This window comes from Phyllobates terribilis, unplaced genomic scaffold (assembly GCF_046119375.1).
Source record: "Phyllobates terribilis strain yellow unplaced genomic scaffold, ASM4611937v1 Scaffold_142__1_contigs__length_4687701, whole genome shotgun sequence".
NCBI lineage: Eukaryota > Metazoa > Chordata > Amphibia > Anura > Dendrobatidae > Phyllobates > Phyllobates terribilis.
The window spans coordinates 1,201,643-1,227,600 of NW_027362902.1; the positions used below are offsets into that span (position 1 = coordinate 1,201,643).

The 25,958-nt window shown below is 43.2% G+C and overlaps 11 non-coding genes and 1 pseudogene across 11 annotated transcripts; all 12 read left to right on the forward strand.

Annotated features, from left to right (window-relative positions):
• Positions 1 to 284: 284 nt before the first annotated feature.
• LOC141206414 (U2 spliceosomal RNA) lies at positions 285 to 475 on the forward strand. Its single transcript, XR_012276998.1, has one exon. It is a non-coding gene; the product is annotated as a U2 spliceosomal RNA (small nuclear RNA).
• A 1,115-nt stretch (positions 476 to 1,590) lies between these two features.
• On the forward strand, positions 1,591 to 1,781 carry LOC141206425 (U2 spliceosomal RNA). The gene has a single exon (XR_012276999.1). It is a non-coding gene; the product is annotated as a U2 spliceosomal RNA (small nuclear RNA).
• Positions 1,782 to 2,896: 1,115 nt separating this feature from the next.
• LOC141206438 (U2 spliceosomal RNA) lies at positions 2,897 to 3,087 on the forward strand. Its single transcript, XR_012277002.1, has one exon. It is a non-coding gene; the product is annotated as a U2 spliceosomal RNA (small nuclear RNA).
• A 1,115-nt stretch (positions 3,088 to 4,202) lies between these two features.
• Positions 4,203 to 4,393, forward strand: LOC141206031 (U2 spliceosomal RNA). Its single transcript, XR_012276699.1, has one exon. It is a non-coding gene; the product is annotated as a U2 spliceosomal RNA (small nuclear RNA).
• A 1,118-nt stretch (positions 4,394 to 5,511) lies between these two features.
• Positions 5,512 to 5,702, forward strand: LOC141206446 (U2 spliceosomal RNA). Its single transcript, XR_012277003.1, has one exon. It is a non-coding gene; the product is annotated as a U2 spliceosomal RNA (small nuclear RNA).
• Positions 5,703 to 6,817: 1,115 nt separating this feature from the next.
• On the forward strand, positions 6,818 to 7,008 carry LOC141206028 (U2 spliceosomal RNA). The gene has a single exon (XR_012276696.1). It is a non-coding gene; the product is annotated as a U2 spliceosomal RNA (small nuclear RNA).
• Positions 7,009 to 13,112: 6,104 nt separating this feature from the next.
• On the forward strand, positions 13,113 to 13,327 carry LOC141206290 (U2 spliceosomal RNA; annotated as a pseudogene).
• A 1,115-nt stretch (positions 13,328 to 14,442) lies between these two features.
• Positions 14,443 to 14,633, forward strand: LOC141206058 (U2 spliceosomal RNA). Its single transcript, XR_012276724.1, has one exon. It is a non-coding gene; the product is annotated as a U2 spliceosomal RNA (small nuclear RNA).
• A 1,115-nt stretch (positions 14,634 to 15,748) lies between these two features.
• On the forward strand, positions 15,749 to 15,939 carry LOC141206186 (U2 spliceosomal RNA). Its single transcript, XR_012276852.1, has one exon. It is a non-coding gene; the product is annotated as a U2 spliceosomal RNA (small nuclear RNA).
• A 1,115-nt stretch (positions 15,940 to 17,054) lies between these two features.
• On the forward strand, positions 17,055 to 17,245 carry LOC141205975 (U2 spliceosomal RNA). Its single transcript, XR_012276644.1, has one exon. It is a non-coding gene; the product is annotated as a U2 spliceosomal RNA (small nuclear RNA).
• Positions 17,246 to 18,360: 1,115 nt separating this feature from the next.
• Positions 18,361 to 18,551, forward strand: LOC141206173 (U2 spliceosomal RNA). The gene has a single exon (XR_012276839.1). It is a non-coding gene; the product is annotated as a U2 spliceosomal RNA (small nuclear RNA).
• Positions 18,552 to 19,666: 1,115 nt separating this feature from the next.
• LOC141206447 (U2 spliceosomal RNA) lies at positions 19,667 to 19,857 on the forward strand. The gene has a single exon (XR_012277004.1). It is a non-coding gene; the product is annotated as a U2 spliceosomal RNA (small nuclear RNA).
• The last annotated feature ends 6,101 nt before the right edge of the window (positions 19,858 to 25,958 follow it).

Here is a 25,958-nt window from a genome sequence, read left to right on the forward strand (position 1 = left end):
AGCTGCTCGTTCCACCCCACCCCCCGCCTTAATTGGTTCTCCTCCCTTCCAACGGTGTTGAGGCGGGTGGGAACAGCAGGGGGTGAAGGTGCTGTGTTTAAAGAGGTGGAGTTATGCAGATCTAAAACGCGTGGATTGCAGCAGCAGCAAGCCGAAAAGTGCAGGCATGTAAGGGATCTAGAGGTTGACAACATGTCTTCTTAACGGGAGTCCAGGAGCTCATCTCCACAAATGGACTTTTCAGGATCCTTGGGTGGCTCCGTAGTTTGAAACCAATTCTGGTTATCGCTTCTCGGCCTTTTGGCTAAGATCAAGTGTAGTATCTGTTCTTATCAGTTTAATATCTGATACGTCCCCTATCTGGGGACCATATATTAAATGGATTTTTAGAACAGGGAGATGGAAAAAGAGCTTGCTCTGTCCACTCCACGCATTGACCTGGTATTGCAGTATCTCCAGGACCGGTGCACCCCTTCTTTAATGCAGTTTCTAAAATCAGAAAGAATTGAATTCAATGTTTTTTGTTCATTTTGCTTGTTTGTCGGATTTTGGGATGGACTCTTTGGCTTTGCTTTTCTTCTCCTCATTGGATTTTTCATGTTCAAAGTTGCAGAAGCCAGATTACAAGCTCATTTTGGTTCAACTTCAGCAACTGTGCATTGCATTGCCATGTAATGTGATGCAATGCTATCTTTCTAGCTCTCCCTTTTTACTTCCTTTTGGATAAACAGACATATTAGGCAAGCATTTTGGAGCTTTCACCTAAATAACTACAGGTGGTGAGATAAGCTGCACAATATAATTGACCTTTCAGTATATTGTTGCACACACACCATCTATTTAGCAAATGCCCTTGTTATCAACAGCAGCCTTTTAAACTCACCTGAGCTAACAGGTATGTGCGCTGGTTACTCTGCTGCGCTTAAAATTTCTTTTTTGGTTTGCTACAATGCCTTTTCTGAAACGTTGTCTCCTTCTGCTGGAACACTGACTTCTTTCATTTAATGCCTGCAGACTATAAAAGAGAACCCAACCCAAAAAGTTTGGTTGATTAGTCTGTGGCATTCTGTTAAACTGTTGCTTATGGCGGTCTCTGTGAGCTTCTCAGCGACATTCAGCCAGCCAGGTATCCTGCCTGCAGTAGATGGAATGTGGCAATGGAACGCTGGCTGCGCGTGTCATAATAGGCTCTGAGCCTTTATATACCTGTGCACAGCAGCAGCCACCTTCAGTCTGCTGCTGGACAGCCAGCAGCAGCAGCAGCAGGAGAGGTATGTAATCAGGAGCCCTCCTGCTAAGGGTAGACAGCTGCTCGTTCCACCCCACCCCCCGCCTTAATTGGTTCTCCTCCCTTCCAACGGTGTTGAGGCGGGTGGGAACAGCAGGGGGTGAAGGTGCTGTGTTTAAAGAGGTGGAGTTATGCAGATCTAAAACGCGTGGATTGCAGCAGCAGCAAGCCGAAAAGTGCAGGCATGTAAGGGATCTAGAGGTTGACAACATGTCTTCTTAACGGGAGTCCAGGAGCTCATCTCCACAAATGGACTTTTCAGGATCCTTGGGTGGCTCCGTAGTTTGAAACCAATTCTGGTTATCGCTTCTCGGCCTTTTGGCTAAGATCAAGTGTAGTATCTGTTCTTATCAGTTTAATATCTGATACGTCCCCTATCTGGGGACCATATATTAAATGGATTTTTAGAACAGGGAGATGGAAAAAGAGCTTGCTCTGTCCACTCCACGCATTGACCTGGTATTGCAGTATCTCCAGGACCGGTGCACCCCTTCTTTAATGCAGTTTCTAAAATCAGAAAGAATTGAATTCAATGTTTTTTGTTCATTTTGCTTGTTTGTCGGATTTTGGGATGGACTCTTTGGCTTTGCTTTTCTTCTCCTCATTGGATTTTTCATGTTCAAAGTTGCAGAAGCCAGATTACAAGCTCATTTTGGTTCAACTTCAGCAACTGTGCATTGCATTGCCATGTAATGTGATGCAATGCTATCTTTCTAGCTCTCCCTTTTTACTTCCTTTTGGATAAACAGACATATTAGGCAAGCATTTTGGAGCTTTCACCTAAATAACTACAGGTGGTGAGATAAGCTGCACAATATAATTGACCTTTCAGTATATTGTTGCACACACACCATCTATTTAGCAAATGCCCTTGTTATCAACAGCAGCCTTTTAAACTCACCTGAGCTAACAGGTATGTGCGCTGGTTACTCTGCTGCGCTTAAAATTTCTTTTTTGGTTTGCTACAATGCCTTTTCTGAAACGTTGTCTCCTTCTGCTGGAACACTGACTTCTTTCATTTAATGCCTGCAGACTATAAAAGAGAACCCAACCCAAAAAGTTTGGTTGATTAGTCTGTGGCATTCTGTTAAACTGTTGCTTATGGCGGTCTCTGTGAGCTTCTCAGCGACATTCAGCCAGCCAGGTATCCTGCCTGCAGTAGATGGAATGTGGCAATGGAACGCTGGCTGCGCGTGTCATAATAGGCTCTGAGCCTTTATATACCTGTGCACAGCAGCAGCCACCTTCAGTCTGCTGCTGGACAGCCAGCAGCAGCAGCAGCAGGAGAGGTATGTAATCAGGAGCCCTCCTGCTAAGGGTAGACAGCTGCTCGTTCCACCCCACCCCCCGCCTTAATTGGTTCTCCTCCCTTCCAACGGTGTTGAGGCGGGTGGGAACAGCAGGGGGTGAAGGTGCTGTGTTTAAAGAGGTGGAGTTATGCAGATCTAAAACGCGTGGATTGCAGCAGCAGCAAGCCGAAAAGTGCAGGCATGTAAGGGATCTAGAGGTTGACAACATGTCTTCTTAACGGGAGTCCAGGAGCTCATCTCCACAAATGGACTTTTCAGGATCCTTGGGTGGCTCCGTAGTTTGAAACCAATTCTGGTTATCGCTTCTCGGCCTTTTGGCTAAGATCAAGTGTAGTATCTGTTCTTATCAGTTTAATATCTGATACGTCCCCTATCTGGGGACCATATATTAAATGGATTTTTAGAACAGGGAGATGGAAAAAGAGCTTGCTCTGTCCACTCCACGCATTGACCTGGTATTGCAGTATCTCCAGGACCGGTGCACCCCTTCTTTAATGCAGTTTCTAAAATCAGAAAGAATTGAATTCAATGTTTTTTGTTCATTTTGCTTGTTTGTCGGATTTTGGGATGGACTCTTTGGCTTTGCTTTTCTTCTCCTCATTGGATTTTTCATGTTCAAAGTTGCAGAAGCCAGATTACAAGCTCATTTTGGTTCAACTTCAGCAACTGTGCATTGCATTGCCATGTAATGTGATGCAATGCTATCTTTCTAGCTCTCCCTTTTTACTTCCTTTTGGATAAACAGACATATTAGGCAAGCATTTTGGAGCTTTCACCTAAATAACTACAGGTGGTGAGATAAGCTGCACAATATAATTGACCTTTCAGTATATTGTTGCACACACACCATCTATTTAGCAAATGCCCTTGTTATCAACAGCAGCCTTTTAAACTCACCTGAGCTAACAGGTATGTGCGCTGGTTACTCTGCTGCGCTTAAAATTTCTTTTTTGGTTTGCTACAATGCCTTTTCTGAAACGTTGTCTCCTTCTGCTGGAACACTGACTTCTTTCATTTAATGCCTGCAGACTATAAAAGAGAACCCAACCCAAAAAGTTTGGTTGATTAGTCTGTGGCATTCTGTTAAACTGTTGCTTATGGCGGTCTCTGTGAGCTTCTCAGCGACATTCAGCCAGCCAGGTATCCTGCCTGCAGTAGATGGAATGTGGCAATGGAACGCTGGCTGCGCGTGTCATAATAGGCTCTGAGCCTTTATATACCTGTGCACAGCAGCAGCCACCTTCAGTCTGCTGCTGGACAGCCAGCAGCAGCAGCAGCAGGAGAGGTATGTAATCAGGAGCCCTCCTGCTAAGGGTAGACAGCTGCTCGTTCCACCCCACCCCCCGCCTTAATTGGTTCTCCTCCCTTCCAACGGTGTTGAGGCGGGTGGGAACAGCAGGGGGTGAAGGTGCTGTGTTTAAAGAGGTGGAGTTATGCAGATCTAAAACGCGTGGATTGCAGCAGCAGCAAGCCGAAAAGTGCAGGCATGTAAGGGATCTAGAGGTTGACAACATGTCTTCTTAACGGGAGTCCAGGAGCTCATCTCCACAAATGGACTTTTCAGGATCCTTGGGTGGCTCCGTAGTTTGAAACCAATTCTGGTTATCGTTTCTCGGCCTTTTGGCTAAGATCAAGTGTAGTATCTGTTCTTATCAGTTTAATATCTGATACGTCCCCTATCTGGGGACCATATATTAAATGGATTTTTAGAACAGGGAGATGGAAAAAGAGCTTGCTCTGTCCACTCCACGCATTGACCTGGTATTGCAGTATCTCCAGGACCGGTGCACCCCTTCTTTAATGCAGTTTCTGAAATCAGAAAGAATTGAATTCAATGTTTTTTGTTCATTTTGCTTGTTTGTCGGATTTTGGGATGGACTCTTTGGCTTTGCTTTTCTTCTCCTCATTGGATTTTTCATGTTCAAAGTTGCAGAAGCCAGATTACAAGCTCATTTTGGTTCAACTTCAGCAACTGTGCATTGCATTGCCATGTAATGTGATGCAATGCTATCTTTCTAGCTCTCCCTTTTTACTTCCTTTTGGATAAACAGACATATTAGGCAAGCATTTTGGAGCTTTCACCTAAATAACTACAGGTGGTGAGATAAGCTGCACAATATAATTGACCTTTCAGTATATTGTTGCACACACACCATCTATTTAGCAAATGCCCTTGTTATCAACAGCAGCCTTTTAAACTCACCTGAGCTAACAGGTATGTGCGCTGGTTACTCTGCTGCGCTTAAAATTTCTTTTTTGGTTTGCTACAATGCCTTTTCTGAAACGTTGTCTCCTTCTGCTGGAACACTGACTTCTTTCATTTAATGCCTGCAGACTATAAAAGAGAAACCAACCCAAAAAGTTTGGTTGATTAGTCTGTGGCATTCTGTTAAACTGTTGCTTATGGCGGTCTCTGTGAGCTTCTCAGCGACATTCAGCCAGCCAGGTATCCTGCCTGCAGTAGATGGAATGTGGCAATGGAACGCTGGCTGCGCGTGTCATAATAGGCTCTGAGCCTTTATATACCTGTGCACAGCAGCAGCCACCTTCAGTCTGCTGCTGGACAGCCAGCAGCAGCAGCAGCAGCAGGAGAGGTATGTAATCAGGAGCCCTCCTGCTAAGGGTAGACAGCTGCTCGTTCCACCCCACCCCCCGCCTTAATTGGTTCTCCTCCCTTCCAACGGTGTTGAGGCGGGTGGGAACAGCAGGGGGTGAAGGTGCTGTGTTTAAAGAGGTGGAGTTATGCAGATCTAAAACGCGTGGATTGCAGCAGCAGCAAGCCGAAAAGTGCAGGCATGTAAGGGATCTAGAGGTTGACAACATGTCTTCTTAACGGGAGTCCAGGAGCTCATCTCCACAAATGGACTTTTCAGGATCCTTGGGTGGCTCCGTAGTTTGAAACCAATTCTGGTTATCGCTTCTCGGCCTTTTGGCTAAGATCAAGTGTAGTATCTGTTCTTATCAGTTTAATATCTGATACGTCCCCTATCTGGGGACCATATATTAAATGGATTTTTAGAACAGGGAGATGGAAAAAGAGCTTGCTCTGTCCACTCCACGCATTGACCTGGTATTGCAGTATCTCCAGGACCGGTGCACCCCTTCTTTAATGCAGTTTCTAAAATCAGAAAGAATTGAATTCAATGTTTTTTGTTCATTTTGCTTGTTTGTCGGATTTTGGGATGGACTCTTTGGCTTTGCTTTTCTTCTCCTCATTGGATTTTTCATGTTCAAAGTTGCAGAAGCCAGATTACAAGCTCATTTTGGTTCAACTTCAGCAACTGTGCATTGCATTGCCATGTAATGTGATGCAATGCTATCTTTCTAGCTCTCCCTTTTTACTTCCTTTTGGATAAACAGACATATTAGGCAAGCATTTTGGAGCTTTCACCTAAATAACTACAGGTGGTGAGATAAGCTGCACAATATAATTGACCTTTCAGTATATTGTTGCACACACACCATCTATTTAGCAAATGCCCTTGTTATCAACAGCAGCCTTTTAAACTCACCTGAGCTAACAGGTATGTGCGCTGGTTACTCTGCTGCGCTTAAAATTTCTTTTTTGGTTTGCTACAATGCCTTTTCTGAAACGTTGTCTCCTTCTGCTGGAACACTGACTTCTTTCATTTAATGCCTGCAGACTATAAAAGAGAACCCAACCCAAAAAGTTTGGTTGATTAGTCTGTGGCATTCTGTTAAACTGTTGCTTATGGCGGTCTCTGTGAGCTTCTCAGCGACATTCAGCCAGCCAGGTATCCTGCCTGCAGTAGATGGAATGTGGCAATGGAACGCTGGCTGCGCGTGTCATAATAGGCTCTGAGCCTTTATATACCTGTGCACAGCAGCAGCCACCTTCAGTCTGCTGCTGGACAGCCAGCAGCAGCAGCAGCAGGAGAGGTATGTAATCAGGAGCCCTCCTGCTAAGGGTAGACAGCTGCTCGTTCCACCCCACCCCCCGCCTTAATTGGTTCTCCTCCCTTCCAACGGTGTTGAGGCGGGTGGGAACAGCAGGGGGTGAAGGTGCTGTGTTTAAAGAGGTGGAGTTATGCAGATCTAAAACGCGTGGATTGCAGCAGCAGCAAGCCGAAAAGTGCAGGCATGTAAGGGATCTAGAGGTTGACAACATGTCTTCTTAACGGGAGTCCAGGAGCTCATCTCCACAAATGGACTTTTCAGGATCCTTGGGTGGCTCCGTAGTTTGAAACCAATTCTGGTTATCGCTTCTCGGCCTTTTGGCTAAGATCAAGTGTAGTATCTGTTCTTATCAGTTTAATATCTGATACGTCCCCTATCTGGGGACCATATATTAAATGGATTTTTAGAACAGGGAGATGGAAAAAGAGCTTGCTCTGTCCACTCCACGCATTGACCTGGTATTGCAGTATCTCCAGGACTGGTGCACCCCTTCTTTAATGCAGTTTCTAAAATCAGAAAGAATTGAATTCAATGTTTTTTGTTCATTTTGCTTGTTTGTCGGATTTTGGGATGGACTCTTTGGCTTTGCTTTTCTTCTCCTCATTGGATTTTTCATGTTCAAAGTTGCAGAAGCCAGATTACAAGCTCATTTTGGTTCAACTTCAGCAACTGTGCATTGCATTGCCATGTAATGTGATGCAATGCTATCTTTCTAGCTCTCCCTTTTTACTTCCTTTTGGATAAACAGACATATTAGGCAAGCATTTTGGAGCTTTCACCTAAATAACTACAGGTGGTGAGATAAGCTGCACAATATAATTGACCTTTCAGTATATTGTTGCACACGCACCATCTATTTAGCAAATGCCCTTGTTATCAACAGCAGCCTTTTAAACTCACCTGAGCTAACAGGTATGTGCGCTGGTTACTCTGCTGCGCTTAAAATTTCTTTTTTGGTTTGCTACAATGCCTTTTCTGAAACGTTGTCTCCTTCTGCTGGAACACTGACTTCTTTCATTTAATGCCTGCAGACTATAAAAGAGAACCCAACCCTAAAAGTTTGGTTGATTAGTCTGTGGCATTCTGTTAAACTGTTGCTTATGGCGGTCTCTGTGAGCTTCTCAGCGACATTCAGCCAGCCAGGTATCCTGCCTGCAGTAGATGGAATGTGGCAATGGAACGCTGGCTGCGCGTGTCATAATAGGCTCTGAGCCTTTATATACCTGTGCACAGCAGCAGCCACCTTCAGTCTGCTGCTGGACAGCCAGCAGCAGCAGCAGCAGGAGAGGTATGTAATCAGGAGCCCTCCTGCTAAGGGTAGACAGCTGCTCGTTCCACCCCACCCCCCGCCTTAATTGGTTCTCCTCCCTTCCAACGGTGTTGAGGCGGGTGGGAACAGCAGGGGGTGAAGGTGCTGTGTTTAAAGAGGTGGAGTTATGCAGATCTAAAACGCGTGGATTGCAGCAGCAGCAAGCCGAAAAGTGCAGGCATGTAAGGGATCTAGAGGTTGACAACATGTCTTCTTAACGGGAGTCCAGGAGCTCATCTCCACAAATGGACTTTTCAGGATCCTTGGGTGGCTCCGTAGTTTGAAACCAATTCTGGTTATCGCTTCTCGGCCTTTTGGCTAAGACCAAGTGTCTTGTCTGGGGTCCTTGAGTGTTTTCCCTTGGCCTTCCGGCATCGCCATCTTGATGGCTTAAGCCGGTTGCTGCTTTAGGGGGAGAACGAGGAGGAACGAGAGAGTGATCATAATGGGCGTGAAGATACGCTATGCTGGGACCGATGACAATCGGGTTCGCAATGCATTCCGCATTGAAGTTGATGCTGCTGTCAGAGAGCGTTTCAATCTGTCGTATATGGTGCACGAGGTGATCTTCAAAATCCTGGAAGTGACAAGAGAAAACATCGTCTGCCTGCAGGAATCCCGGAAAGAAGGACGGTATGTCTTGGTGCTACAATCTATGGCGGCTTGCCGGAACCTGTATAAGAAGTTGAGGGAGCAGGAGAAGAATCCAACCTTGCATGGTTTGACTTTTACAGTCTTGTACTCCAAAGGTGATGTTCCCCTAGTCATATTTATGTATAATCCCTTTGTGCACGAACATGACATTGCGACTTTTCTTAAGAGGCATTGTGACTTTGTGAGCAACAGTCACAAAATCATGAACGAGGAGAACTTATGGACTGGCAAATACAGATATTTTGTCAGATTTGGGGAAAGTTCTTCGGAGCCTGGAGGTGTTCATTACCCTCCCCAAAGTTTCTCTATCGGGAGAGATAGGGGTATTCTCTTCTTTCCTGAGGCCCCAGTTTTTTGCAGGAAATGTAAGAAGTACGGACACTTACAAGAGGTTTGTACTGCTGTGCCTGTTTGCTCCAAGTGCAACCAAAGTGGGCATGTTGCTAAGGACTGTACCAATCCAATTGTTTGCAATGCTTGTGGTATGGAGGGGCATGCCTTTAAGGATTGTACTCGTCGTGCGAACGAGGGCAAGGCAAGGGCATACTCTGAGGTGGTCTCGAACTCTCCGAGGCCTAAGAGTGTGGCACCTGAGGCCGCAGTTTCTTCCAGGGTGAAGGTAGTGGAACAGCGTGTGGAGACTGCTCCAGTGAGGGCGTCTGCTGACCTACTGGTGGAGCCCGGGAGAGTGGAAGAGGTTCTGGCAGCTGAGATGGACATTTCTTCCTATCAGGGGGGTTTCATTGACTCCTTTTGTGAAGAACGTGAGGGAGCCTTGGAAATCCCAGGGGACCCGGCTCTCAGTTGGAGCAGTGAAAGTATGGATGAAGAGGGAGCTGGAGGTCAAGGAGACTTCACTGAGACTGGGGTAAGGTCTTCTGAGGAACCGGACCGCGCTAAGAATAAAAGGGCCCGGTTGTCTGAACCATCAAGTAGCCAATGCGTGGCAAGTCCGGTGAGTGAGCGGGATTACCCAGTGGTTTCTCTTTCTCCTGCGTCAACGGCTTACCTGGAGGAGAATTTGGAGTCCACTATCTTTCAGCTAAGTGGCAGTTCGCCGGATGACAAAGGATAAGGAAGGCATGTTTTTTTGCTGAGACTGGTGTTTCTGGTTTTTGAGCCAAAGAATGGTCTCTAAACCAAATTGGGACATTGCGTCCCTTAATGTAAGACTTTTAAAGTCTAGAGTTAGAAGATCTGTGATTCTGGACTTCTTACATAACCATTCTTTTGATATTATGTGTCTACAGGAGTGTGGTATAGAAGAACCCCTGGAAGACGCTGATTGGCCATATGGCCAGCATATCTGGTCTGGCTCTAGTGGGAATAAAAATGATGGAGTTGGGATAGTATTAAATAATAGAAATTTTGTTTTTGAATATTATAAGGTAATAGAGGTGGGTCGTTGCATCTCTGCAGTTGTGTGTGGGAGGGGGTGGAAAGTTAAAATTATAAATATTTATGGTCCTACAAAAAAAGAAGACAGGTTAAGTTTATTAGATAAATTATGTTTAGAATTACCTGGTAGGATCCCTGTGATAGTAACAGGTGATTTTAACTGTGTAACTGAGGGGAAAGTTGATGCCTCAGGAAAAAAATTGGCAAACATTATTTCTGATTTTTTCTTTTTTGATGCTGCTGAGGTTTATTTGGGGAAGCCACCACCACCAACCTATAAAGCTGACAGGGGTGGGATAACATCTAGGATTGATAGGATGTTTTTTTCTAAAAATATAATATGTGATGGTTTTTCTCAATTTTCAGTTCCTTTTTCGGACCATGTGTGCCTGAAAGGTGAGTTTAGAGGGGATTTAAGGCGGGTGCATGGGAGAGGTGTGTGGAAATTGAATGTGAGTTTGCTTGAGGATGAGAGAATTGTGAATGATTTTAAGAAAAAATATAGTTGGTGTAAATCTCAAAAGAGTAAGTTTGAAAGTGTGTTGGTGTGGTGGGATTGGATGAAGCATGAAGTGCAAAAGTTTTTTCGTCGATGGGGCTATAAAAAGGTTGCCATGGTTAGGAGTCAATATAAAGATTTAATGATGAGGGTGGAATGGCTGGAGAAAATGAGGATGTGTGGTGTGGATGTGGATGATTTGTTAAGAAGTGCGAGAGAGGATTTGAAGAGGACTTTGGAGAGGAAGGGAAGGGAAATAATTTTTAGGTCAAAGGTGGTCCATCTTGATAAAGATGAAAAGTGTTCAAGATATTTCTTTAAAAAAATAAATGGTAAGAAGGAGGGTATGGAGGAGATTTTTGATGTGGATGGTGTTTGTGTGAGTGGGGAGGATGTAATGAAGGAAGTGGTCACGTTTTATGCTGAGTTGTTTGGCAGGAAGTGGGTGGATGAGAGTTTGAAAGAAGAAGTGCTTAAGACTTTGGATTGTAAGGTGGATAAGGATGGATGTTCTGGTCTATGTGAGGCAGTGATTGAGGAGGAAGTTAAGAAAGCGGTGTTTGGTGCAAGGAAAAATGTGACGCCTGGGAAGGATGGTTTGCCTGTGGAGCTATATGTTATGATGTGGGAAGTGATGGGTATGGATTTAGTGGAAGTGTGTCAGTTTATGTGGGAGAATGGGATGCTTGCGGGTTCAATGAAGGAGGGAGTGGTGGTCTTAATCCATAAGAAAGGGGATAAAAGGTGTTTGAGTAATTGGAGGCCAATTACGCTTCTGAACGCCGATTACAAGGTATTCAGTAAAATTTTGGCGTGTCGGATGCGTGTGGTTATAGCTGATGTGATTGGTAAAGATCAAGTGTGTGCAGTGCCTGGTAGATGTATGACGGATAATCTGTGTCTTTTAAGAGATGTGTTGTGGGATTGTAAAGTAAGAAAGCAGAAGTGTATGGTGATGGCTGTTGACTTTGAAAAGGCGTTTGATCGCGTGTCTCATGTGTTTCTATTTGAGGTTTTGCGTAGAATGGGTTTTCCGGAGAAATTTGTGCGTGCCGTGAGAGGATTGTATGGGGAGGTGGTGAGTGAATTTCTGGTGAATGGGTTTTTGAGTGAGAAAGTGTGTATTAGGTCTGGTGTGAGGCAAGGTTGTCCCATGTCACCGGTATTATTTGTGTGTGTGATTGAGCCACTGCTGTGTATGATTCGGAAAGAGAAAGTGGTGCGTGGTTTGTTAGTGCCAGGGAGTGGTGGAATGACTGTGAAAGTCTTAGGATATATGGATGATGTAGTAGTGGTGAGTGAGAGTGTGGCCTCTATGGAGAGAGTAAAATTGTTGTTGAATTTTTTTTGTGGCGCGTCAGCGTTTCGTGTGAATTGGAACAAATGCATGTTTAAATGTTTTGGTGACAATAGGATTAAGATGGATGGTGTGGCTGGTGTGGATGGTGCAATTAAAGTGTTGGGAGTTTTTTTTAATGATGATTTGAAAGGTTATGAGAGTTGGGATGAATGTGGTGAGCGGATTGTGCGGAAGATGAATTTTTGGAAGTTACGTTCTTTGTCTTTGGTAGGGAAGGTTCTTATTATTAAGGCTGTTATTCTCCCTATTTTGCTTTATGTTTCTTGTATTTTTCCAGTGCCCTATAGGAAAATTAAAAAAGTGGAGAAACTAATTTTTGTGTTTTTTTGGGGCAGTAGGATGGAAAGACTTAAGAGAGAGATTTTGTTTAAGCAATATTTGTATGGGGGACTGAAGTTTCCGAATATTGAAGTGTTTCTAACATTGCATTTTATTAAGACTACGGTCATTTTGATTGGGAAGAATAATAAAGGGGCATTTATGTGTAAGTATTTGGCTGGATGGATGCTGTATGGTCTGAATTGGGTGAAGCGTGATAAGAATGTGCCTGTTGCTTTTAAGTGTCCTGAGTGGTATGGTTTGATTGAGAAGTTTGTGAGGAAGAATGATTTGTTAGCAGTTGCAATGAAAGACTTTACGTTTGTTAAGAAGGTGATGGGGAAGATGTGTGTGAATGAGTGTGAGAGTAATGTGGTGGGATTGCGTTCTATGGAAGTTGCGCGGGTATGGAAGAAGTTAAGCATTCAAGGTGTGTCGAATAGACAGCGAGATATAGTATGGATGGGCCTTCATAATATTTTGCCAGTGAGGGATTTTCAGAAGAAAAGAGATCTCATAAGATCTGCAGTATGTCCAAGGGATGGTTGTGGAGCGAATGAGACGGTGAGGCACCTTATGTGGGATTGTAATTTTGCGTATGATGTGTGGAAAGGTGTGGGTGGACTGTGTAAAGGGGTTGCTGGTGTGAAGTTTATTGATTGGAGAGTGGCTATGTTTGGTTTTGGTGCTAGTCGTCGTGGCCTAGAAAGGATGATGTGGTTTATTATGGTGTGTGTGCAGGAGAGCTTGTGGGATGTGACAAATTTGTGTGTGTTTAAAAGAGTAAATTTAACAGTAAATGATTGTATTAGGTTGATCTTAGCAAGACTATATGTAATCTATTTTTGGGATACAAGAGAAGGTGGTGGTGGTGGAACAGATTCTGAAGGTGTGTGGAAATACCTTAAGTGGCAGGATATGGTTAAATACCGTTGATATTTTTTCTGGAAATTTCTCTGGCATAGGATTACTTGTTTGTATTTTTGTTGAATAATACTTTAATAAAGAAACCACAATGATGTTTATGAAGTGGCAGTATAACTTATGACGAAGTCTGGTTAACTGTTTGCTTATATCTAAACCTGAGTGGTTTTAAAAAAAAAAAAAAAAAAAAAAAAAATCTGTTCTTATCAGTTTAATATCTGATACGTCCCCTATCTGGGGACCATATATTAAATGGATTTTTAGAACAGGGAGATGGAAAAAGAGCTTGCTCTGTCCACTCCACGCATTGACCTGGTATTGCAGTATCTCCAGGACCGGTGCACCCCTTCTTTAATGCAGTTTCTAAAATCAGAAAGAATTGAATTCAATGTTTTTTGTTCATTTTGCTTGTTTGTCGGATTTTGGGATGGACTCTTTGGCTTTGCTTTTCTTCTCCTCATTGGATTTTTCATGTTCAAAGTTGCAGAAGCCAGATTACAAGCTCATTTTGGTTCAACTTCAGCAACTGTGCATTGCATTGCCATGTAATGTGATGCAATGCTATCTTTCTAGCTCTCCCTTTTTACTACCTTTTGGATAAACAGACATATTAGGCAAGCATTTTGGAGCTTTCACCTAAATAACTACAGGTGGTGAGATAAGCTGCACAATATAATTGACCTTTCAGTATATTGTTGCACACACACCATCTATTTAGCAAATGCCCTTGTTATCAACAGCAGCCTTTTAAACTCACCTGAGCTAACAGGTATGTGCGCTGGTTACTCTGCTGCGCTTAAAATTTCTTTTTTGGTTTGCTACAATGCCTTTTCTGAAACGTTGTCTCCTTCTGCTGGAACACTGACTTCTTTCATTTAATGCCTGCAGACTATAAAAGAGAACCCAACCCAAAAAGTTTGGTTGATTAGTCTGTGGCATTCTGTTAAACTGTTGCTTATGGCGGTCTCTGTGAGCTTCTCAGCGACATTCAGCCAGCCAGGTATCCTGCCTGCAGTAGATGGAATGTGGCAATGGAACGCTGGCTGCGCGTGTCATAATAGGCTCTGAGCCTTTATATACCTGTGCACAGCAGCAGCCACCTTCAGTCTGCTGCTGGACAGCCAGCAGCAGCAGCAGCAGGAGAGGTATGTAATCAGGAGCCCTCCTGCTAAGGGTAGACAGCTGCTCGTTCCACCCCACCCCCCGCCTTAATTGGTTCTCCTCCCTTTCAACGGTGTTGAGGCGGGTGGGAACAGCAGGGGGTGAAGGTGCTGTGTTTAAAGAGGTGGAGTTATGCAGATCTAAAACGCGTGGATTGCAGCAGCAGCAAGCCGAAAAGTGCAGGCATGTAAGGGATCTAGAGGTTGACAACATGTCTTCTTAACGGGAGTCCAGGAGCTCATCTCCACAAATGGACTTTTCAGGATCCTTGGGTGGCTCCGTAGTTTGAAACCAATTCTGGTTATCGCTTCTCGGCCTTTTGGCTAAGATCAAGTGTAGTATCTGTTCTTATCAGTTTAATATCTGATACGTCCCCTCTCTGGGGACCATATATTAAATGGATTTTTAGAACAGGGAGATGGAAAAAGAGCTTGCTCTGTCCACTCCACGCATTGACCTGGTATTGCAGTATCTCCAGGACCGGTGCACCCCTTCTTTAATGCAGTTTCTAAAATCAGAAAGAATTGAATTCAATGTTTTTTGTTCATTTTGCTTGTTTGTCGGATTTTGGGATGGACTCTTTGGCTTTGCTTTTCTTCTCCTCATTGGATTTTTCATGTTTAAAGTTGCAGAAGCCAGATTACAAGCTCATTTTGGTTCAACTTCAGCAACTGTGCATTGCATTGCCATGTAATGTGATGCAATGCTATCTTTCTAGCTCTCCCTTTTTACTTCCTTTTGGATAAACAGACATATTAGGCAAGCATTTTGGAGCTTTCACCTAAATAACTACAGGTGGTGAGATAAGCTGCACAATATAATTGACCTTTCAGTATATTGTTGCACACACACCATCTATTTAGCAAATGCCCTTGTTATCAACAGCAGCCTTTTAAACTCACCTGAGCTAACAGGTATGTGCGCTGGTTACTCTGCTGCGCTTAAAATTTCTTTTTTGGTTTGCTACAATGCCTTTTCTGAAACGTTGTCTCCTTCTGCTGGAACACTGACTTCTTTCATTTAATGCCTGCAGACTATAAAAGAGAACCCAACCCAAAAAGTTTGGTTGATTAGTCTGTGGCATTCTGTTAAACTGTTGCTTATGGCGGTCTCTGTGAGCTTCTCAGCGACATTCAGCCAGCCAGGTATCCTGCCTGCAGTAGATGGAATGTGGCAATGGAACGCTGGCTGCGCGTGTCATAATAGGCTCTGAGCCTTTATATACCTGTGCACAGCAGCAGCCACCTTCAGTCTGCTGCTGGACAGCCAGCAGCAGCAGCAGCAGGAGAGGTATGTAATCAGGAGCCCTCCTGCTAAGGGTAGACAGCTGCTCGTTCCACCCCACCCCCCGCCTTAATTGGTTCTCCTCCCTTCCAACGGTGTTGAGGCGGGTGGGAACAGCAGGGGGTGAAGGTGCTGTGTTTAAAGAGGTGGAGTTATGCAGATCTAAAACGCGTGGATTGCAGCAGCAGCAAGCCGAAAAGTGCAGGCATGTAAGGGATCTAGAGGTTGACAACATGTCTTCTTAACGGGAGTCCAGGAGCTCATCTCCACAAATGGACTTTTCAGGATCCTTGGGTGGCTCCGTAGTTTGAAACCAATTCTGATTATCGCTTCTCGGCCTTTTGGCTAAGATCAAGTGTAGTATCTGTTCTTATCAGTTTAATATCTGATACGTCCCCTATCTGGGGACCATATATTAAATGGATTTTTAGAACAGGGAGATGGAAAAAGAGCTTGCTCTGTCCACTCAACGCATTGACCTGGTATTGCAGTATCTCCAGGACGGGTGCACCCCTTCTTTAATGCAGTTTCTAAAATCAGAAAGAATTGAATTCAATGTTTTTTGTTCATTTTGCTTGTTTGTCGGATTTTGGGATGGACTCTTTGGCTTTGCTTTTCTTCTCCTCATTGGATTTTTCATGTTCAAAGTTGCAGAAGCCAGATTACAAGCTCATTTTGGTTCAACTTCAGCAACTGTGCATTGCATTGCCATGTAATGTGATGCAATGCTATCTTTCTAGCTCTCCCTTTTTACTTCCTTTTGGATAAACAGACATATTAGGCAAGCATTTTGGAGCTTTCACCTAAATAACTACAGGTGGTGAGATAAGCTGCACAATATAATTGACCTTTCAGTATATTGTTGCACACACACCATCTATTTAGCAAATGCCCTTGTTATCAACAGCAGCCTTTTAAACTCACCTGAGCTAACAGGTATGTGCGCTGGTTACTCTGCTGCGCTTAAAATTTCTTTTTTGGTTTGCTACAATGCCTTTTCTGAAACGTTGTCTCCCTCTGCTGGAACACTGACTTCTTTCATTTAATGCCTGCAGACTATAAAAGAGAACCCAACCCAAAAAGTTTGGTTGATTAGTCTGTGGCATTCTGTTAAACTGTTGCTTATGGCGGTCTCTGTGAGCTTCTCAGCGACATTCAGCCAGCCAGGTATCCTGCCTGCAGTAGATGGAATGTGGCAATGGAACGCTGGCTGCGCGTGTCATAATAGGCTCTGAGCCTTTATATACCTGTGCACAGCAGCAGCCACCTTCAGTCTGCTGCTGGACAGCCAGCAGCAGCAGCAGCAGGAGAGGTATGTAATCAGGAGCCCTCCTGCTAAGGGTAGACAGCTGCTCGTTCCACCCCACCCCCCGCCTTAATTGGTTCTCCTCCCTTCCAACGGTGTTGAGGCGGGTGGGAACAGCAGGGGGTGAAGGTGCTGTGTTTAAAGAGGTGGAGTTATGCAGATCTAAAACGCGTGGATTGCAGCAGCAGCAAGCCGAAAAGTGCAGGCATGTAAGGGATCTAGAGGTTGACAACATGTCTTCTTAACGGGAGTCCAGGAGCTCATCTCCACAAATGGACTTTTCAGGATCCTTGGGTGGCTCCGTAGTTTGAAACCAATTCTGGTTATCGCTTCTCGGCCTTTTGGCTAAGATCAAGTGTAGTATCTGTTCTTATCAGTTTAATATCTGATACGTCCCCTATCTGGGGACCATATATTAAATGGATTTTTAGAACAGGGAGATGGTAAAAGAGCTTGCTCTGTCCACTCCACGCATTGACCTGGTATTGCAGTATCTCCAGGACCGGTGCACCCCTTCTTTAATGCAGTTTCTAAAATCAGAAAGAATTGAATTCAATGTTTTTTGTTCATTTTGCTTGTTTGTCGGATTTTGGGATGGACTCTTTGGCTTTGCTTTTCTTCTCCTCATTGGATTTTTCATGTTCAAAGTTGCAGAAGCCAGATTACAAGCTCATTTTGGTTCAACTTCAGCAACTGTGCATTGCATTGCCATGTAATGTGATGCAATGCTATCTTTCTAGCTCTCCCTTTTTACTTCCTTTTGGATAAACAGACATATTAGGCAAGCATTTTGGAGCTTTCACCTAAATAACTACAGGTGGTGAGATAAGCTGCACAATATAATTGACCTTTCAGTATATTGTTGCACACACACCATCTATTTAGCAAATGCCCTTGTTATCAACAGCAGCTTTTTAAACTCACTTGAGCTAACAGGTATGTGCGCTGGTTACTCTGCTGCGCTTAAAATTTCTTTTTTGGTTTGCTACAATGCCTTTTCTGAAACGTTGTCTCCTTCTGCTGGAACACTGACTTCTTTCATTTAATGCCTGCAGACTATAAAAGAGAACCCAACCCAAAAAGTTTGGTTGATTAGTCTGTGGCATTCTGTTAAACTGTTGCTTATGGCGGTCTCTGTGAGCTTCTCAGCGACATTCAGCCAGCCAGGTATCCTGCCTGCAGTAGATGGAATGTGGCAATGGAACGCTGGCTGCGCGTGTCATAATAGGCTCTGAGCCTTTATATACCTGTGCACAGCAGCAGCCACCTTCAGTCTGCTGCTGGACAGCCAGCAGCAGCAGCAGCAGGAGAGGTATGTAATCAGGAGCCCTCCTGCTAAGGGTAGACAGCTGCTCGTTCCACCCCACCCCCCGCCTTAATTGGTTCTCCTCCCTTCCAACGGTGTTGAGGCGGGTGGGAACAGCAGGGGGTGAAGGTGCTGTGTTTAAAGAGGTGGAGTTATGCAGATCTAAAACGCGTGGATTGCAGCAGCAGCAAGCCGAAAAGTGCAGGCATGTAAGGGATCTAGAGGTTGACAACATGTCTTCTTAACGGGAGTCCAGGAGCTCATCTCCACAAATGGACTTTTCAGGATCCTTGGGTGGCTCCGTAGTTTGAAACCAATTCTGGTTATCGCTTCTCGGCCTTTTGGCTAACATCAAGTGTAGTATCTGTTCTTATCAGTTTAATATCTGATACGTCCCCTATCTGGGGACCATATATTAAATGGATTTTTAGAACAGGGAGATGGAAAAAGAGCTTGCTCTGTCCACTCCACGCATTGACCTGGTATTGCAGTATCTCCAGGACCGGTGCACCCCTTCTTTAATGCAGTTTCTAAAATCAGAAAGAATTGAATTCAATGTTTTTTGTTCATTTTGCTTGTTTGTCGGATTTTGGGATGGACTCTTTGGCTTTGCTTTTCTTCTCCTCATTGGATTTTTCATGTTCAAAGTTGCAGAAGCCAGATTACAAGCTCATTTTGGTTCAACTTCAGCAACTGTGCATTGCATTGCCATGTAATGTGATGCAATGCTATATTTCTAGCTCTCCCTTTTTACTTCCTTTTGGATAAACAGACATATTAGGCAAGCATTTTGGAGCTTTCACCTAAATAACTACAGGTGGTGAGATAAGCTGCACAATATAATTGACCTTTCAGTATATTGTTGCACACACACCATCTATTTAGCAAATGCCCTTGTTATCAACAGCAGCCTTTTAAACTCACCTGAGCTAACAGGTATGTGCGCTGGTTACTCTGCTGCGCTTAAAATTTCTTTTTTGGTTTGCTACAATGCCTTTTCTGAAACGTTGTCTCCTTCTGCTGGAACACTGACTTCTTTCATTTAATGCCTGCAGACTATAAAAGAGAACCCAACCCAAAAAGTTTGGTTGATTAGTCTGTGGCATTCTGTTAAACTGTTGCTTATGGCGGTCTCTGTGAGCTTCTCAGCGACATTCAGCCAGCCAGGTATCCTGCCTGCAGTAGATGGAATGTGGCAATGGAACGCTGGCTGCGCGTGTCATAATAGGCTCTGAGCCTTTATATACCTGTGCACAGCAGCAGCCACCTTCAGTCTGCTGCTGGACAGCCAGCAGCAGCAGCAGCAGGAGAGGTATGTAATCAGGAGCCCTCCTGCTAAGGGTAGACAGCTGCTCGTTCCACCCCACCCCCCACCTTAATTGGTTCTCCTCCCTTCCAACGGTGTTGAGGCGGGTGGGAACAGCAGGGGGTGAAGGTGCTGTGTTTAAAGAGGTGGAGTTATGCAGATCTAAAACGCGTGGATCGCAGCAGCAGCAAGCCGAAAAGTGCAGGCATGTAAGGGATCTAGAGGTTGACAACATGTCTTCTTAACGGGAGTCCAGGAGCTCATCTCCACAAATGGACTTTTCAGGATCCTTGGGTGGCTCCGTAGTTTGAAACCAATTCTGGTTATCGCTTCTCGGCCTTTTGGCTAAGATCAAGTGTAGTATCTGTTCTTATCAGTTTAATATCTGATACGTCCCCTATCTGGGGACCATATATTAAATGGATTTTTAGAACAGGGAGATGGAAAAAGAGCTTGCTCTGTCCACTCCACGCATTGACCTGGTATTGCAGTATCTCCAGGACCGGTGCACCCCTTCTTTAATGCAGTTTCTAAAATCAGAAATAATTGAATTCAATGTTTTTTGTTCATTTTGCTTGTTTGTCGGATTTTGGGATGGACTCTTTGGCTTTGCTTTTCTTCTCCTCATTGGATTTTTCATGTTCAAAGTTGCAGAAGCCAGATTACAAGCTCATTTTGGTTCAACTTCAGCAACTGTGCATTGCATTGCCATGTAATGTGATGCAATGCTATCTTTCTAGCTCTCCCTTTTTACTTTCTTTTGGATAAACAGACATATTAGGCAAGCATTTTGGAGCTTTCACCTAAATAACTACAGGTGGTGAGATAAGCTGCACAATATAATTGACCTTTCAGTATATTGTTGCACACACACCATCTATTTAGCAAATGCCCTTGTTATCAACAGCAGCCTTTTAAACTCACCTGAGCTAACAGGTATGTGCGCTGGTTACTCTGCTGCGCTTAAAATTTCTTTTTTGGTTTGCTACAATGCCTTTTCTGAAACGTTGTCTCCTTCTGCTGGAACACTGACTTCTTTCATTTAATGCCTGCAGACTATAAAAGAGAACCCAACCCAAAAAGTTTGGTTGATTAGTCTGTGGCATTCTGTTAAACTGTTGCTTATGGCGGTCTCTGTGAGCTTCTCAGCGACATTCAGCCAGCCAGGTATCCTGCCTGCAGTAGATGGAATGTGGCAATGGAACGCTGGCTGCGTGTGTCATAATAGGCTCTGAGCCTTTATATACCTGTGCACAGCAGCAGCCACCTTCAGTCTGCTGCTGGACAGCCAGCAGCAGCAGCAGCAGGAGAGGTATGTAATCAGGAGCCCTCCTGCTAAGGGTAGACAGCTGCTCGTTCCACCCCACCCCCCGCCTTAATTGGTTCTCCTCCCTTCCAACGGTGTTGAGGCGGGTGGGAACAGCAGGGGGTGAAGGTGCTGTGTTTAAAGAGGTGGAGTTATGCAGATCTAAAACGCGTGGATTGCAGCAGCAGCAAGCCGAAAAGTGCAGGCATGTAAGGGATCTAGAGGTTGACAACATGTCTTCTTAACGGGAGTCCAGGAGCTCATCTCCACAAATGGACTTTTCAGGATCCTTGGGTGGCTCCGTAGTTTGAAACCAATTCTGGTTATCGCTTCTCGGCCTTTTGGCTGCGGTCAAGTGTCTTGTACAGGCGACTGTGGTCCAGAAGGTACTCGGGTACCCCTCTCCTCGGCCTTGCAGGGTGACCCACTTCGGTGGGCTCCCCTGCCTGCTGCTATTGGGAGAGGGCTTAGTCCCAGGGTAACGGGTTGCGATCCCCCCCAGCCTCTCAGGTGTTTCTGTTTACAGAACTCTGAAAGGCGCAGATTGCAAGCGGTTTGCGATTTGCTTTTTCTTGTTGCGTTACCATGGAGGTTGACCCCACCCTCGTGCCTCACTATGCGAGGCTTAAAAACACTATCCGTATTCATTTCACAGAGGGCGGAAGTGATGAAAGGAAATTGCGGTACGTAGTCCAGGACGTGCTTGAAGGGCTCTTTCATGTGCAGAAGAACGAGATTCTCTCTATCCAGGATTATCCGAGGCGTGGCGATTATGACATCACCTTCACCGGGGAAGGCATTTTTCAGGATGTCCTGGTAAGAGCCAGAAAGGCAAAAAACAATCCTATTCTAAAAGGAATACAAGTTATCGAGCACGTCCTGGATGAGGTAAAAATGGTAATTCTTAAAGTATTTTCTCCTTTCGTTACTTCAGTGGAACTAACATGTTTTCTTTCAATGTACTTTAAAAGTGTAAAATGTATAGGGAAAGTACTTAATGAGTTTCACATATGGACGTCCAAATGGAAATTTCTAGTAACATGTGAAAGAGACCCTAATTTCCCAGGCGGTGTGAAACTCCCTCCTGCACGTTTTAAAATAGGTTCCTCAAATGGAGACTTCTTTTTTTCTGGTATGCCACCCTTTTGTAGAAACTGTGGAAAATATGGCCATTTTAAGGATGACTGTGAGGCAACCTGTAGAAACTGTGCTAGTACAGAACATGACACCAAAGAATGTCCTCATGATAAAAAATGTAATTTCTGCCAAAAACCTGGTCATTTTTATTTTTCATGCCCACATAGGTTCTGGGAGGCCGAACAGAGACGGAAGGAAAAGGCCAGGACATCCGAAAATGAACCAACAGGTCAGACCACCCCTCAGGAGGAGGAACAACAACCTGGAGCCTCAGCGAGCAAAGAGGGCGATTCGAGTGATGAGGAAAGCTCAGAGGTAATGAAGGGTAACTCCCAAGCAGTGAGGAAAAGTTGGCACCAAGACAACAGGGAGGCTAAAAGAAAGGCAGAAAAGGAACAAAAGGGCATGATCGGTAAAACCAAAAGAGACCGGCAGAAGGTTGACACCGAGCCCGAGGCAAAAACTGGGTTTCCTGGGCCTGAGTCTGAGGCTAACTGGACTACGGTGGGTCCCCATAAAAAGAAAAGAGGGAAGAAAGATGGTTCGAATGGAGCGGCTGATGGGGATCAGATGGACACATCTCCTGGTGGGGAGGTGGACGTTGGTCCCCCAAAAGTCCCGGACCCTGCTGACCCCGGTGGGGAGCCGGGCCTTGCCAGCTCCGTGAGCTCGGGTACATTGCCTTGTACTCAACCTTCCCCTGTGTGTCGGCCTCCCCTGGGTGCAGGGGAGCCACCTGGGGACCCACCTGATAAGGATCTGAATGGCCAGCCCATGGAGACCCAGGGTGCTGTTCCTCTTAGTTGTCTCCCAAGCTACTCACATGTAGCGTTGGGTCATTGTCTTGGTGAGTCAAGTTCCTCCTCCATGGAGTCCTTACTTACGATAAATTCGGACGAGGGAAGTAGCTCGAGCGTAAGTGGTCTGGCCGGTTCAGCGGATAGGAAGTAAGTTCCGTATTTCTGTTTTATATAATTTTTTTACTTTCCTCCAATGGCAGAACTTAAGGGCATTTCCCTCAATGTGAGGGGTCTAAAATCAAAAACCAGAAGAGTAACATTATTTAATTTTTTAACTTGTCTTACGGCTTCCGTCTTCTTTTTACAGGAATGCAATATCCCGCACACAGTATCCTACAAAAAATACAAAGAGGATTGGAAATGTGGCCCATCAGTGTGGTCCGGGTCAAATGTTACCGGATCAGCAGGGATAGCTATACTTTTTAAGGGAAACGTTCAAATTGATTTTATCCAAGAGATTTTACCAGGTCGTATGTTATTAGTTAAAGCTTTTATTAATGGTGTAAAATGGCAATTTTTAAATTTTTATGGGTCCCCAGATAAAAATGAAAGAGCTGACATGTTAGAGATTTTACCATTATTTATTAATACCTCTGAACCTTTTATCTTGGCAGGTGATTTTAATTGTATTTTAAAGGGTGAAAGTCGGCGCTCTACAGCCGTAAGTAGAAACTATGACAAAACTTCCGGTATGTTAAGTAATATTTTAAGTGATTTTAGACTTGTTGATATTTATAAAGAATGCAACAAGACTAGTTCAGTAGAAGCCGGCTTTACCTGGAGCAATTTAAATTGCAGTTCAAGAATAGATTTTATATTCGGTTCAGAACAAATTTTACCTGATAAATGTGAAACCCACGATAATATCTTCTCAGATCATAAATTTTTATCTTTTAGTGTAAAAATTAATGCTAATAAAAAATGTGGGAAAAAAACTTGGAAAATGAATGTATCCCTTTTAAATGATTCTAAGATTTTATCGGATTTTATTGAATTTTATAAAAACTGCAGGAGGAAGAAAGATGTAAATGTCCCTATAAGTGCCTGGTGGGATAAAATGAAAAAAAAAATAAAAGATTTTTTTATTAAGAAAAGCATATATAAAGCAAAAGAAAAGCTAGAATTATATAATAATTTAAATACCCGGTTACAGACCTTATATAAACTTAGAGAAAATGGTCTAGAAGTAGAAAAAGATATTAAAATACTGAAAGAAGAAATAACAAAATCACTAGAACAAAAAGGGAAAGAGCTCATTTTCCGCTCCAGAATAAAACACGTGGAGGAAGACGAAAAATGTTCTAGATATTTTTTTAAAAAAATTAGAGAGAAAAAAACAGTAATTGAAGATATAGATGGAGAGAAAAATATGGGAAAAATTTTGGAAAAGGTACATGGTTACTATTTTAATCTTTTTAATGATAAAAGAATAGATGAAAATATAATGCAAAATTCTTTAGAAGAAATAATATCTGTTTTAGATACCGCCTCCCAAGAGTTTTTATCACAAAACATAACAGAAGAAGAAATTTTACAAACCATAAAAAGTTTTAAAATTGGAAAAGTCCCTGGATCAGACGGTATTCCTATAGAGTTTTATGTAAAATTTTATGATATTTTAAAAGAGGATCTGTTTTATGTTTTTACTGAAGTTTTTAATGATAAGGTTTTATTAAAATCCTGGAAAAAAGGGGAGGTCTCATTATTATATAAGAAAGGTGATAAGACAGACTTAAAAAACTGGAGACCTATAACCCTACTAAACTGTGACTATAAAATAATGGCAAAAATTTGTGCAAACCGCCTTAAAAAAATTATAGGAAAAATAATCCACTCAAACCAAGTATGTGGTGTGCCTGAGCGCAGTATCTGGGACAATCTAAACCTTGTTAAAGACTGTATTGAAGACATTAAAAACAGAAAAGGGAAGATGGCAATTTTATCAATTGACTTCGAAAAAGCTTTTGATCAGATTTCTCATTTTTATCTTTTTAAGGTTTTAGAAAAAATGGGCATACCAGAAAGGTTTTTATTATCTCTTAAAGCGTTTTATAAGGACTGCACAAGTAAGATTTTAGTAAATGGTTTCAAGACACAAGATGTTTTTTTAAAATCAGGGGTAAAACAGGGGTGCCCCCTGTCCCCACTACTTTTTATTTGTGCTCTTGAGCCACTTTTATGTGCAATCCGTAGAGATAGACAAATATGTGGTATCCCTCTACCTGGAAGCAAAGGAACAGAAGCAAAAGTGGTGGGTTACATGGACGATGTGGCGGTCCTTTGCCGAGATGCACCATCACTACAAAACTCACTCAAACAGATCCAATCCTTTTGTACAGCTTCTGGTTTTAAGGTTAATTTTAATAAGAGTAGTATTTTAAATATTGGGGAGATGATTTTACACGATGTTTTTATTCCAATAACTGAATCTATTAATATTTTAGGTATTTCTTTCTGTGAATCCAATAATGGTCTAAATAACTGGGAGGCGGTAGCTCAGAAAGTGAATACGAAAATATGTATGTGGAATATGAGAAAATTAACGATGGAGGGTAAAGTATTAATTATAAAAATGGTCATTTTGCCTCTTTTATTGTATTTGAGTTTGGTTTTCCCTCCCCCTGTAAATATTTTAAAAAAGATCACTAAAGCATGTTTTACTTTTTTCTGGAGTTCTAAGATGGAGAAATTAAAAAGAGAAATTGTAACAAAACCAAAGCTCAAAGGTGGGAAAGACTTTCCAGATTTTAGTAGATTCCTTTTAATTAAATTTTTTTGCTTCTGTTTTAATGCCCTTTTTAAAAATCACTATTGGTCCTTTTTTATGCGTTATAACGCTGGTTTTTTTATGAGAAAGTTTGGGTGGTTTGAAACGGTTTTATCATCTCCATATGCTTTTAAACTGCCAACGCATTATTTAATTTTAGAAAAAATAGTGATTCATTTTAATTTAGGGGGTAAAGAAGCGGGAGATCTACAAAATAGTAAGAAATTAATTAAAAGTCTTTGTAAAAATGAAGAGTTATGTAACATTGAGCGCTATGATGATGAACAAATATTGAATATATGGAAAGTCATTAATGCAAAATATCTTTTTAATATACAGAAAGATTTGGCTTGGAGCTGCGCACACCAATGTCTTCCGTGCCGGGCATTCCAACATAGAAGAGGACTCGTGAGGTCTGCCATTTGCCCAAGAAGCGGATGTCAAGAGGAGGAATCAGTGAAACATCTACTATGGACTTGTCCTTTTGCAAAAGCGTTCTGGAGAAAATTGCTCCCTCTGATGGAAAAAGTGGCAGACCTCAAAGACTTTAACTACGCCACAATACTTTATGGACTTATGGAATGCCCAACAGAAGACCAAAAAATTA